Consider the following 9,237-nt stretch of genomic DNA (forward strand, 5'->3'; position numbering starts at 1 on the left):
CAGGGAATACAAAGGGAATACACTTTCCCTTCTGGCACTTTCTCTGAATCTGCCTCATATTGTCCTGGGACGGGGCAATAGCCCTGGTGGTCAGAGTACTTTTCTCTCTGCCCAGATCTCCTCCACCTGAGGCAAAATAGTGAGGCATTGTTTGACCGGGGTCAGTGGTTTTTCCGGGGAACTTTCTGATAGATATAAACTGGGGTGCCATGCACACGCCTATTTATCTGGCCCTTCTTACCACGTCGGGAGTTTATGCCGTGGCTTCCTGGTCAGAACTGGCTCCGTCAGTCCCAACTTCTGTTCCTTGAAATCTGCCAGCATTGCTTCCCTCTTACCTCCTGAATTAGCTTCACTACTGAACCTCAAGGATGCCTCTGGTCTCTTCTTTAGGCCTTTCACAAGAAATGTATCTCTCAAAATTTGCTTCAACAAAGCCTGATGTTCCTAACTCAGTTCTTTGTTTTTCTGTAGTCTGAACACATATGTGGAGAACGTCGCTACTTTCTGTTGTTTCATGATTTGAAATCAACATTATTATTTTTGTAACCAAATAGCCATTTAAAGCCTGTGAGAGACGTGCACAGACATCTTGGCGAGCACATGAAGCTTCTAATGCTGGGCCTCGGCAACTCTTTCTGCCTCTTCTCCGCTCTCTGGCTCTCCGGCCAGCGCTGGGCAGCACTTTAGGGCTAAGTTTTAACCACAGGCAAAAACACTCCAGCTGCTGCTCCTTCTGAAGTCTCCAGTGTCTGGTGGCTTGAAACATGTAGATGCTTCACTTTAGCCAGCTAGACCCAATAGGGCACAGTTTCCAGGCGATTCTACCTCAGTGGGTGAAGCTTATTTGCTGTGGACCCTTCCTCTTCTAGAAAAGACTCTGGTTTAAGACGCTGTCTTTAGCTGAGCCTCAGAAGATACAGAAACTTGCAGATTTGCTAATTCACGAGGAAACTTCTAGCACTTCATGACTCTGATCTGCTCTCATGTTCCAGCTGTGCCATCTGATATACCTAAGCTCTAAGGGTACATTTTCCTGAAAGCCAACATGCTGTACTTTAAGGGCATTTTCCCAGGACCATCTCGGATGGAGTCGGGTAGGTTCTGTCCCTGCACGGTACTTCCCCCGCAGCAACCATGGTGACATTTCTGTCGTCGTTCTACCACAGTGATATAATTTGAAATGCAGCTGGTGGTACTCCCTCTTTCAGATGACCCAAGCCACACAAGTCCCATAGATGTCTGCTGAGACTTTCTCGTCCTTCTGCATCCATGAGTGTTGATGCTTGTCCCTGTTTAGCCCTATTTCCCTCCAGGTACAAAGCTTTACCCCTTCACCACTTTCCATGAAAAATCTTTGCATCTACCTACTGTTCTGTGAGCTTAGTTACTCTCCTGAAGTTGTGGTGGTATCAGCCAGCATCAGCTCTCTCTTCCTGTGTCTTCTTTCTCTTCTCATCGATCACACCACCTCCCTTCTTTCTCAGGAACACCTCAGAGGCACTGCGGGGAAGCGCAGATAAGAATCCTGACTCGAGCCAGACCTGTTGGCTCAGTACTCTGGCTCTCCAACTTGCCAGAGTCTCTGTTTTAAGGGAGGCAGAACTTCTCACTCCTCCTAAGGTCTCTGCCTGGGCCTAGGAAATACATACACATAGGACGCAATGACAGGAGGGAAGCATGCAGATTTTTCCATGTACATGGGAGCTCCCCCCCCCCCAGGAAAATGAAGACCAAAGAAGTGGCAAACCTATGTGCTTATTTATATACCAGGTTGAACAAAGAGGCCCTTATGGAAAAGTAAAGAATGTGGGGAGACTAAAGGAAGATAAGAGTTATTTTAACAGGGTCTGTTTGTACAGAGTTCTCTTGGCCTCAGTTCTCCACCTCTGCTGATAGGAGTATTTCTTTCCTCCTGGCATCTTCTCTAGGGGACTTTATCTCCTGCATTTAGGAATGAAAGGGAAGGCCAGAAAGCCCTTCTTACACCTGCTGTTTTTCAAGAGCCTTCGGCTCAGAACAATCCTTATGCCAGAGTGGCATATTTTGGAATAGTGTATATGCCACCCCTCACCGTTTGGGGCAAGTTACATAACCTCCGGGGGTGGGAGGGCATTTAGAAAATGAGCACAAAAATAATACCAACCCCATAGGGTTATAGAGAGGATTAAGTGGGTTACCATGTGTAAAGTGCTTAGAACAGCCCTGTCAATGAAATGGTAGTATTATGTCCAAGTACAGGTGAGAACTTAACTTCTCTGAGTTCCTCCAGCTAATGTGTAGCCAATGTGGAAGGAGTCCAGGCAATCTGATTTTGGAGCCTAATCCTCTTAACCACTAAGCTACCCATTTTTTTTTTTTAATGTCATAATATCATTTTAAATTTTAAGACATCAGTGACATTTTAAGCTCTTCAAAAAAATTTTTACATTGTGTTCCTTACTATTTCAAAGAGAAAGTGTTGTGTTTCTTTGGTTTCATTTTTAAATAAAAGTGTTGGTTGTTCATAAAGTTGGGCTATGATTTTGGCTACCTTAACCTTTCGGTATGTAATATGTAATGTATAATAGTCTAAATATTTTTAACTATGTCAGACAACAGTAATCTTAATGAGGTTGAGGTTGGAAGATAGTATACATTATTTAGTTAGTAAAAAAATGCACCAACAGTTAGGGACTTAATTGATTTGCCTTGTAAAAGTCAGGACAGATTATTAGGCATATAATAAGCTGTCTTTAAAAATGGTTTTTAAAGTGGTAACCTCTTTTTTTAAAGCTGACTTGTTCTGCTAAGTTGTTCTTTTTTATCATGTGATAACATACTGACAAATGTTAATACCCACTTTAGTCTCAGTGCATACTGTGTAAAATATTTGGGAAAATGCCAAATAGGTCAAATGGTAGATATGAAATGCTCTTATTAACATGCCCCATACTTGCACACATATATTTTGGTCATCATATATCCACATAACTTTCTTTGTCCTCATGTGCAATAGATACATTGCAGGAAAATAAATGTATATAATGGGTTTTGTTGTGTTTTGGAAGTGATACAACTAAATAAAGACTTAGAAACACAATTATATTTATGGTAACAACTTCTTCTTGATATGGATTCTACAGAATTTGTGAGATTATCATTGTATGTTTCTAAAATGGTCAGTAAATTATGTTGTGAAAGGTATGAATTATCTCTTTTTTCCCACTCTAGAGTACCTTTTACTCTAGGCAATCCTTCCTGCTTATTTTAACACAAAGAGGTTTTAGGTCCCAAAGATTAGATGGCATTGTTGAGTTGCTGAAGTCAACATCCCGCGACTTGAAACTCAGGGTTCAGGCACAGCCTAGGTACTTTGATGATAATAGGAATAGCTGGGATGTTGGTATACAATTAGCTCACTTTTGGACAGAAGGCTTTTTCCCTGTTAAGGTTTCCAAAGCTTTCAGCCTTTGTGAAATGTCGAGCGTGCTGAATAAGTATGGCGGGGGGCGGGGGAGCCTTGTAGAAAAACATCCTTTCCCTTCTAACCAGTTCCCATTCACATAAGAAGGTAATAGCTATTCCTTCATTCAGTAATGAAGTTGAAGTAATCCTCCAGGGTACTCGTTTTTACACAAAAACAAATTGCAGTTTTCATTTGCATCACTGGGTGGCGATTTTTCTTAGTTTTATACTAGTGTTTAAAACCCCAGTGAGCGTGGTACTATTTGTAATTACCAGGGTTTTCTTGTGTTATGACATGTTTAATTGTACTTTTAAGACATTATCTTTAAGTTGATTACAAATTTACTACTGTAGTGTGCAACCTCGTAGTTATTTTAAATTAAGGAAAAGGGTATCTGTTGCATAGATGTTGGCATATAATTCCTTCCAAAACTAAGATAAAGGCATGAATTAGCTTATTATGTTATGGCAAGAAGAAGGAAAAATAAAAGCAACAAGAAAACCCCACAGAATGTAAGATGAAAAGGATTAATTTAGATTACTCTTGTTATGTTCGCTGACATGGTTGACCAGATATTGAATAGGACTTTGGACCCGGCGGAATGAAATAGGGCAAGGACTGCCCTGAAGATGGAAGGGCTTAGGTTACGGTACAGGCAATGTTCATCGCAGCTTTCAGAATTTGCAGGTGCTTCTTAAAGTAGGGCACGGGGACCCATAGTTCCCAATAAGCTAATTCTTTCGTAAAACTGAATCAAGAATCAGAGTTTAGTAATTCAGTGGCTTGGATTTCACCATATTTGAAGTATTAATACTGAAATATGTAACTCAGTCTCACCTTCTGTTTTCCAGTTGAAATGATCAGATTTTGAAACGTAATGGCTTATTTTTTAAGATTCTTATCCTCAGAATCATTCAAACCGTCTGTACACACTCCAGTTAAAATACTCCATTTTTATATGGAAATTTTTGGTAATCTCTTTGTCTCTGTGCTCCTTTCTTTATTTAAAAGTGGAAATTTGGCTGTGTACAAGACAAATTTACATTCTAGGAGAGGAGGGACATTAAGTCACTGAGTCTCTCTAGGACCGAAGGCTTTAATTAAACAACAAAGATAAAAACTAAGCAGATTTTTAGTGTGTACTTTCTATTTTTACTCCCTTTTCTTAGAACAGAAGTATACCAAATCTTTTTAAAAAACAGAGTGTTGATGGATTAAAAAAGCAACTGACCCTATTCGTATCTCTTTACCCATGTATTGTGATATCCAGAAAAACTCAAATTGCAATTACTTTACTTGGCAATCTTTGTATTTTTACTCTGACCTTTCAATTCTAAAGCAAGTGTGCCAGGATTTTTCAACTAACTTCATCATGCACTTGTTTATTTTCCCACTATGAATAGAATTAACAGGACTTTCACATTCATTGGCTCCTAATTCTGGTTTACCCATTCATCTAGCGACACTTTGGAGTTGGAAGTGTTGAGGCAAGTCTGTGTCGTGTGGGGCGTACCCCCTGTCTTTTCTCCTTGACTGAGCAGTTTAGAAGGAACATCATGGGGCAAAGGAGAGGTGTGGACCATACTGAGAAGCAGAACTGAGCCTACTGTTTCATACACTTAATTGTGAGCAAGTCAGTCATTCATCCTGGGGCTCAGTGATGTCAGTCGGATGATCTGTCTCTTTGCCTCCCTGGTTCTAACCCTCCTGTGCATTAGAGAGCACTCTGAAAAGACACTGGTGCTGGGACCTCCAGAATCCATATATTCTGGTTAGAGAGGCCTGGGGTTTGACACAGACAGGAATTTTTTTTTCTTTTTTTTTTTTTTTTTTTCAGTGTTCTCCAGACAGTTCTAGTGTGCATGCAGAGCCCAGCACCACGGCTATTCTGTTTTCTGTGATTTAGTGCTCATACACCAGCAAACACTTTGGAAAGGACCTCATAAAAATATAGACTTACGGTTTCTCTTCTACTGTAGTTGAGCCATAAACAAATAAACAACAAGCAAACAAAACCACAACATTTCTAGGTTAAACACACATCCTTTCAAACACCAGGTAAAAAGCAGAAAGCTTTAAGTTTCTTAACATATTTGGAAACTTAAACTTTTTTTTTTTTTAATCAGTGGAGCGGTTGAGAAACTTTTTATTAACCTAATTATACAAATGTGAATTTCAAGTGGCCTATATAACCCTTTTCATCTTTAGCCATAGTACATCTGTGTGACAGATTAACACCTGTAAGCTCTTCAGAAGAGCTTTATCTTTGAATTAAAACCTTCGGGCAGCCATATTTTTCCTGTAGCTATTTGAGGTGGGGGGCGGGGGGGGGGGCGGTCAGTGACTGGTTTACTCTGCTGCTGTTTCCCAGAGGGCACTTACTTAGGCAATATCGGTAGGGAAGCAATTTAAGTACGAGACAACGTATTCCATAAACGAGTTTCCTGGAGTATTTTGTTGGAGGCTTTCATGATGCTGTATCTTCCACATTTGAGACTATTTAACTGAAACATTGTGATGAGTAGTTTTTATATTTGAGCTTAAAATTTTATATTTTCTTTCGTTCTATTGAGGAAATAAAAATGAGGATGACAAAATAAAATGTACACTATAATCTTGGTACTTTGTACTGGCAATTCAGGAAGAGTTGGAAGACCTAAGTGTTGGCTTTCTGGTAATCTGAATAATATGACTGTATTCTTTCATATTTTAGCAGTTGTCTTACTCAGCATCTATTTTTTCCCTTTGAATGCAACCAAAGCATGTTATGAAAGGAAGGATTCTTAGTAAGGGTAGCACATTAATCTTCATAAATGTGAATTTCTGAAAAACGTATCTTCTTCCTTTAGTCTGTCATCATAGAATTAGGGTGTCACCTCAGAATAGCATTATCTAATAAAGCCAACCACAAGAAAAACATCTAAAATTTGTGTGATGGAGTTTTTTCTTATTGTAGTGATCACTAATTGAACACTTCTGAGCACCCGCTCTGTCACAGGTGCTCTGCTCCTTGTTGAAAATGCTGCAGATTCCAGGGCCTGACCCCTGCTTAGTGAAACAGAATCTTTGGAGCTCTAGCCTGAGAATCAGCATTTTTTAAAAAGCAACACATAGGACTTTTCTGTGACAAAAGAGACAAGAATATACAATGGGGGAAAGAAAATCTCTTCAACAAATGGTGCTGGGGAAACTGGATGGCTACATGCAAAAGAACAAAAGAGGACCACTTTTGAACACCCTACAAAAAAATAAACTCAAAGTGTATTAAAGACCTGGGGCGCCTGGCTGGCTCAGTGGGTTAAAGCCTCTGCCTTCAGCTCAGGTCGTGATCTCAGATCTCAGGGTCCTGGGATCCAGCCCTGCATCCGGCTGTCTGCTCAATGGGGAGCCTTCTTCCCCCTTTCTCTCTCTCTGCCTGCCTCTCTGCCTACTTGTGATCTCTGTCCGTCAAATAAATAAATAAAATCTTTTTTTTAAAAAGGTAGTTTAAGACCTAAATAGAGACCTAAAACTATAAAACTCCTAGAAAAGAACATAGGAAGTAATTTCTCTGACATCAGCTGTAGTGACTTCTTTCTAGATATCTTCCTCAGTCAAGGGAAACAAAAGCAAAAATAAACTGTTAGGACCATGCCACAATAAAAAGATTTTGGACAGCAAAGGAAACCAAAACAAGACAACCTACTGAATGGCAGAAGATGTTTCCAAGTGGTATATCTGATAAGGGGTTACTATTCAAAATATGCAAAGAACTTATATAACCCAAAACCAAAAAATCAAATAATCCAATTAAAAAATGGGCAGAGGTCCTGAATAGACATTTTTTTCAAAGAAGACATACAGATGGCCAACAGACACATGAAATGATGCTCCTACTAATAAGGGAAATGCAAATCAAATCCACAATGAGGTATCACTTTACATCTGTCAGAATGGCTAAGATCAAAAAGACAAGAAATAACAAGTGTTGGCGAGAATGTGGAGGAAAAGGGAGCAATTGTGCACTGCTGGCGGGAAGGCAAACAGGGACAGCCACTGCGAAACGGTATGGAGATTCCTCAAAAAATTAAAAATAGAACATATGATCCAGTAATTCCACTACTGGGTGTTTATCTAAAGAATAGAAAAACACTAATTCAAAGGGATATATGCACCCCTATGTTTATTGCAGCATTATTTACAATAGCCAAATTATGGAAGCAGCCTATGTCCATTGATAAAGATGTGGGGTACACACACACATACACACTGGAATATTACTCAGCCATAAATATGAAATCTTGCAATTTACAACACATGGGTGGATCGAGAGGGTATAAAGCCAAGTGAAATAAGTCAGAGAAAGACAAATACCGTATGATCTCACTTGTGTGAAATTAAGAAACAAAGCAAACGAACAAAGCAAAAAGAAACAAACCAAAAATCAGACTCTTAACTCTATAGAGAACAAACTGATGGTTACCAGAGGGGAGGTGGGTCAGGGGATGGGTGAGGTAGTTGACAGGGATTAAGAGTACACTTACCTCAGGGCACCTGGGTGGCTCAGTGGGTTAAGCCTCTGCCTTCGGCTCAGGTCATGGTCTCAGGGTCCTGGGATTGAGCCCCGCATTGGGCTCTGCTTAGCAGAGTGCTGCTTCCCCCCTCTGTCTCTACCTGCCTCTCTGCCAACTTGTTTACTCTCTCTCTGTCAAATAAATAAAAGTCAAAAAAAAAAAAACAAGAGTACACTTACCTTGATGAGCACTGAGTGATATATGGAACTATTAACTTGCTATACTGCACACCTGAAACTAATACAACACTGTATATCAACTATACTGAATTCTAAAAAAAGAATTTCTGCTACACCGCGGTTATTAGTTAAATTATAAACATCCTACAATTGGTATTTTCATTAAAAAGTCATACTTTTATGATTATATGTACATACATATTTTATGTATACATATATACAGAGATATACATTAGTCATGTTTTTAATGAGAATTATATATACTAAAACCTCACATTATGGTATAAATGACTTAAAGGAGCCATCGTTCTGAAATTTTTCAATATTCTAAGTCAAATAGCTCAGTTCTAAACTTAGGGATGATTTATTTTTATTTCTGGCATCGATTATTTCCTGATGTACAAGGTGAAAGTATGCTTGGCAGCACCGAAGGAAAACGAACCCTTAAAATAGTTTGTTGATGGATTGGTTGAAAGAGTTTAGTAACTGTGATAACCAGCCATTGTCCCTGTTGGTCTCCCTCTGTCAGAGGTTCTTAGCCATGATGCCTGGGGAGCTGAGTGGAGTGGTCTATAAACCTCCTGAGATTATAGACAAAATTTTGTATTTGCATTTTTCTGAGGAGAAGGTTCCTTGCATTTCCTCAAATTCTCAAAGGTCTGTGACCCTAAAGAGGTTAAAGAATCACATTTCTAGATGTTGCTATGTATCCAGATGTTAACTAGCCCCTGGGCTGTGTGATCTTAGGGTATTTTTATTTTAACGTCAGAGGTAGCACAGTCATTGTCAGAGGTGTGTCACATCTCATTGGCCACTTGAACTAGCTTGGCTTCAGAAAACAGAATGACTTTTGAGCAGCTAAAAGAAAATTAAGGAATAATTACTATAACGTGAGATACATAGCCAAGGCGGTAACTATAAGGAGGTTAAGTGTCTCTAAGTGTCTAGACCTACAAAACTAAAAATTAAGATAAAAATAAAAATTAAATAACATCTCAAAACAATACTATTGAACATCCGGTGTTCGATAGAATGACTTGTACCGTTCGGGACAGCT

The 9,237-nt window shown here is 39.4% G+C and overlaps 1 protein-coding gene across 2 annotated transcripts in view; it reads left to right on the plus strand.

Annotated features, from left to right (window-relative positions):
* The window catches only part of UMAD1 (UBAP1-MVB12-associated (UMA) domain containing 1), a 221,059-nt gene that overhangs the window by 31,389 nt on the left and 180,433 nt on the right, over nt 1-9,237 (plus strand). The window lies entirely within an intron of this gene.

Source organism: Lutra lutra, chromosome 11, assembly GCF_902655055.1.
Source record: "Lutra lutra chromosome 11, mLutLut1.2, whole genome shotgun sequence".
Taxonomy (NCBI): domain Eukaryota; kingdom Metazoa; phylum Chordata; class Mammalia; order Carnivora; family Mustelidae; genus Lutra; species Lutra lutra.